Source organism: Diceros bicornis, chromosome 15 (genome assembly GCF_020826845.1).
Source record: "Diceros bicornis minor isolate mBicDic1 chromosome 15, mDicBic1.mat.cur, whole genome shotgun sequence".
NCBI classification, from domain to species: domain Eukaryota; kingdom Metazoa; phylum Chordata; class Mammalia; order Perissodactyla; family Rhinocerotidae; genus Diceros; species Diceros bicornis.
The window spans coordinates 34,851,323-34,857,322 of NC_080754.1; positions in this window are offsets into that span (position 1 = coordinate 34,851,323).

Consider the following 6,000-nt stretch of genomic DNA (forward strand, 5'->3'; position numbering starts at 1 on the left):
ATGGCTATTTATCTATTTTTTAATGTATAAATCAAAATTATTCTGTGTTTATTTTGACTTGAAGATCATCCATGGATTATTATATCCCTGTCCAATGAAATTTCTTCTTCTTGGGTGGGTGAGTGCTGAGCAAGGCAAATAACAGATTTTAAACCTCTTAAAATGGTATGATAATTTTTTAAGAAACCGTGGGAAGGATTGTCTTCGAATTTTTTGACACTTTGTAGGTCCAGACATGAACTAAAAAAGAAAATTAGAAAAGATGCCCACAGACCACTGTAAGTCCACAGAAAAGTCCAAAATAATATCACTGTGCTCATAAACAAGGAGGAGTTGCTCTTTGTACACGGCAGAAACACTCATAATACACAAGGCACTCCAGTTAAGTTTGATAGAAGTTACGTCACGTTAAACTCACCGCTGGATGTAAGGGTCGGGACAGTACTGTAGGGTGGCACACCGTGAAGTTTCAAAATTCATTTCCTTCAATTCTCTTTGATATCAACAAATGGAGAACAATTACATAACATATACACATATACCTGTGTATATATAGATATAAAGCCAGGAGGCTAAAAGCGATAGGGTCAAATGCTATCAGACATAGAAGTTTAGACACTTCCCCCTTCACACATATTTGCAAAGAGGCGGAGCATTTCTTGATTTTAGCCAATGAGATTCATCCAGTAACTAAAACATCAGAAACAGTCAAATCTTACCAGCTGGGCATCATCTCTAAAGTTGTTCTTCCCCCTGTACCACAGCGTTAGAGTCCTTGACGTATAGTAGCCACTCTTGTTGGCAGCTTGGAGGCATCTCTGAACTTCTGGTCTCTCTGGTGATTGGATGCTGGCATGAATGGCATCAGAGTTTAATTTCAGCAGCCTGGACTTTTCTAACAGAACTGAGCTGATCGGTGTCCACCCTGTTCCAGCTAATTAACGTTTCCTTGTATTTGCATACTGATTTGATTTGAGGACTTCTGTGACTGCTTCTGGAGCTAATTTTTTACAGAGCTGCTTAGGGAGTTGTTTTTTTTTTTTTCATCTCCACCTCCCCCTCACCCTCCCCTTCATTCTCCCTTTCAGCCAACCGCCTGTTGTGGTCACAATCTCAAATAGCAAAGACAGGGAAATTCCTTGATTATATTTAACCTAGAACTCACTCTTCGTCTCAGCTAAGAGAAAGAGATATCCATTCACATCCCCTTAGAAGCTTTGCTACCCCAAATGAAAGAAAATATCTTTTATTGAGTTTTTTAAATATTCTACCTCAAGCACACACACATAATTTTCTTAAAATGATATTAAAATGGAAAACAATATCTTAGACTATTTTGAAACTTACAAATTTATTTCAAATTGCCTGTTAATGGAAACATTCTAGCCTATTTTAATCTCTCTCAGTCTGTCTCACTCTTTTGTTTATGTCTTATTGTTTCTGCTGGTTTTGGTTTTGTTTTGGTTCGACCTACTTTGGAGTAAAACTATTAAAATGTTCATATATCCAAAAATTAATATAGTAGCAGAAAAGTCTATCTACAGAATAGTTTACTTCCTTTCTGAATGCAGGCTGTAAACCTGTCCTGGTTTTATGGATTTGGAAATTGAATGAAATATGATTCAGAAGCTAAATTAAAATAGACTCCAACAGAAAAAAAAAAAAAAACAGTTTGTGTGTCCAAGTGTCACTAACATGGCAAGTTCACATTCTCCATTCACCCCCTAATTACAGGTCACCTGTAAACTGGTGACATCAGTAGTTGTCAAAGTTGTGAGACAATCTAAAGTCCTTTTCAGAGAAATCTGACATTTGCTTATAAGAAATTCTGTTTCAAAATGTGTTTCTTAAAAATATTTTATTTGTTGCTTCAGCCAGGATAGAAGGGAGAAGCTATTTAAAACTTGACATTCTCTTCCCTTACTTAGCCTGAGAGTGTCTAACATCTGTGAATTGTGAAATTCACAAACATGCCGGCCTGAGCCCCAGCCAAATCAAACAGCTTGTTCTACAAAATGTGAATCTTGAAGGCAAGATCATTTTACTAATTAATTATAGATTTGTTAATTGGAGTTAAAGTGTTTGGCTTCATTCCCTGCTATTGGCAAATACAGATGACCAGAATATACAAAGTTCTTAAATTGAAAATACCCCATTTCCTTCGGCCATAGTCAAGTTGTTCCATTGCACAGGGCCTTGTTTTCCTGTTTATAAGATGAGAGGTGAAATAATGATCTCTAGTGCAGTGCTTCTCAAACCTTAACACACCTGCGAGTCACATGGAAATCTTTTAATGCTGAATCTGGTTCAGTAAGCCTGAGACTCTGCATTTCTAACAAGCTCCCAGGTGATGCTGTGCTGCTGGTCCTTGCATCATACTTTGAGTAGCAAGACCCAGTGCTGTTTTCAGGCCTGATATTTATTTACTTCTAGGAAATAAGCAGAACTCTTCTAAATATTTTAAATTACCAGCAGAGGCTCTACACTCCCAAATAAATTATCAGTTTGCAAGCATTCTTAGCATGTTTTTAATTTCAAAAGGTTTATAGCCTAATTTATAAAAAAGACCATTTAAATGTATGTCCTGACATCAATATTTCTTATTAAAATCCTAAATTTACATAGATAGCTAAGAGGGACAAATATTAAATGGCAAAAAATTTTATATGAATAATTATTGGTTCCGATTGCATCGTGGAAATGAATGCAGGGAGTTGTCTTGACCAAGAGCAAAAAGGCAAACTCTCTAGGATTCAACAGCACACCAATAGCACACAACCATCCACAACCTTGAAAAATAAATGACAATTATACCATAATTACCATAATTGCCACCCATATTTATATTACGTCCCTCTTCCCTCAGGGGACTCAGATTACTCTACAAATGTATAAATTATTTCATTGGTGTGCAAGTTAGATGCTTTCCAGCACCTTAAATCTTTTAGGCATAGATTGTAATAGAATAAGCTACACAGAAGCCTAGGAGAAGGCAATTGCCTTTGTCACCATGACCTACATGTTTGAATGATGTTCTTTGTGAAGATTTTGATTTGTATTAGGGGAGGAGAAAGTAGAGGGCTAGGGGAAACAGCAGCACTGGGGGCTTGGAACTCTGGACATGATGTAAGAGAAAGGGACCCTTTCTCCTTCCCAGCTCCTAGCAGCCAAGAATGTGCACTCTGCCAAACTCAGGTATTCAAAACAAACCCTTCTTGCTTACATCCATGTGAATTATTTCACAGCTACTCTCCTTTATGCATTCCATCCACTAGTTACATACTTTTCTGGTTGCTTTCCTGCTTTGGATCATATTTTCTCTTCCGAAATCCAGAATGTATTTAAACCCAACTGCATATATCCACATCTCACAAATCCATCAAAGAATTGGAAGCCTTTCTCATTCCTACAGCTGAAAGGACGCTCCCTTTCCTCTAATGTCCTAAATCATTATAACTGCAGTTGTGTACAAGCACCTGCTACTTTCTTCCTGGATTTGACCTATTTTTGCATAAGACCTATCTCTTGTACCGGACCGTGAACAACTTGAGGGTGGGTTTGCTATCTGATTCATCTCTGTAGCTCCAGGGACTAGCAAAATGTGGTCCAGTGGATGACTAACGTGTTTATATCTTTGCAAAAATCATCTAATAATAAGTATTATAAGTGATTAAAAAAGAACTTCCATAAAACACATTACTTGTAGAGTCAACTTTATTGAACTATAATTTAGATACAATGAAATTCACTAATTCTAAGTGTTCAGTTTGAGGAGCTTTGACACATTCTGTACCACGTAGCCTCCACCACAACCAAGATATAGAATATTCCGTTATCCCAAAAGTTCCCTTGTACCCCTTTGCAGTTAATCCTCCCTCACTGCTGGCCCTAGACAATCACTCTCTTGCTTCCTGTCATTATATACTGGATATATATTTTCTAGAACAGCATTATCCAATAGAATTTTCTGTGATGAAGGAAATATTCTATATTTGTACTATCCGACATGGTAGCCACTAGCCACATGTGGCTAATGCGACTAATGAACTAAATGTTTATTTTTAGCTTAATCAACTTATTTTTAAATAGCCACATGTGGCTAGTGGCTACCACGTTGCACAGCACAATGCTAGAATATCATGTATTGTAGGTGCATAGTATGTATTCTTTTGTGTCTAGTTTCTTTCAATCAACATATTGTTTTTGAGATATATCCACGTTGTTACATAAATCAGTAACTGGTTCTTTCTTATGGCTGTTGAACATGTGGATTGTTCCTTTTTTTTTCTCTTATTAAGAACAAATTTTGGTCTCAGTTACTCAGTTATGGCCAGAAGCAGAAGTCCAATAGACTTTTTAAGAGCTCAATAATAACACATCCAACAAGTCCCTTAGCAATAGCTCATTCCTTCCAAGGTTGTTACAGCTCTAGAGGAGGCAGCAGATGTAGTGTAAAGAAACTGGCTAACCTGGGTTTAGTCTGGGCTCTGGTCTCAACTCACTCCCTGACCTTAAGCAAGTAGACTACTCTCTTTGAGCCTTAGATTCTTAATCTTTAAGAGGAAAAATGTATCAATGAGGATTCTTTTGTTATAAGCAATAGAAACTAACTCGAGCTAACTAAAACCAAAAATATAAAAATATGTTAAAAAAATATGTTTAAAAAATATGAAAATACACAGACTAGAAGAGAAGTTGGAAAACGAAGTTTGGGAAAGGGCTGGAACCAGGATAGCTTCAGGGATCTAAAAGCAGGAATGAATAGAGTCACTTCACAGTGCCACCGTAGGAATAAGTCAGACCCAACAGGTTTTTTCAAACTTGAGTTATTTAGCTTAAGATTCAAATTCTCAGAAGGAAGATGCCATGTTTGGCCAAGAGAAGTCTGAACACCTTGATTGTTGGGCCCACCAAGACTGGGGCAAAAAGAGTCTCCAAAGGAAAACAAAGGTTCTATTAACCAAGGAAAGGGCTGTAGGTACAGGGCAACTGAAAACAACAGATGCCACCATGAGGGGCTTAAAGTGGATGATCTCGCACATTCCTTAGAGCTGTCTGTGGCCGTGTGATTAGAGAAGCTGAATTTCTTTGTTTCACGGTGACTGAACCTCAGGTCCTGTCCTCTCTAAGTCACCCTGACATGCCCCTCTTTTATAACATAGGGATCAAGAGAGAATCTTCTAGCATAGGAGGTGGTGGAGTAACTCCATCCAGTGTCACCCAAATAGAAGAGACTGAGGAGTTTAGTGATTTTTAGTTTTAAGACACTTTTCTGTATATAACTTCAGCTCAACCCCGCAATCTCTATCTTATAGAAGTGGAAACCAAGTTCTGTTCTGGTGGGGAAATCCTACTAATCTTTCCGACTTTGTGCTCTATGAATCTAATATTTGCTGAAGTCGGGCATCTACTAGGAGTAAAGCTGGGCCTGGAACTTATGAGTGCTGGATTATGGTCAAAAGCTTTTTATATCAATGAAAAAGCAAATGCATTGCAAGCTTAGCCATCTGCTTTTTGTGATTTGACCTCCACTTCCTTACAGGTCACTGGAATTCATCAAATAGAAAAAATGTATAGTTAAGCTGTCTCAGTCTACTGAGAAGAAAGAAGACGCTTCAGGGGGGTGTCTGAGAAAAGGGACACTTTTCTATTCAGAGGGCATGCAAGGAAACACAGAGGCCAATCAGGGAGGGAGGAGGTTGGCAGTTTCCCTAACAGACAAACTCGATACCCTCTAAGTCACACCCAGTGTCCAAAAGCAATGTGGGTGGGCTTCTTTTGCAGACATCCCTGAACAGCTGTGTGGGGGCTGCTCCTCGCTCCCACCCCTCCTTTGCTCAATGCCCACGTGAATGAGGGATAAATAAGGAGACACAGGAAGTCCTTATTTGGCACCTCCCAGATTTTTTTCCCTGGATCATTTGTTAGTTGCAAATATGGTACACCTTTCCTCTAAATGTTTTGGTGTGTATTTCCTAAAATGAGGAAATACCTTACATA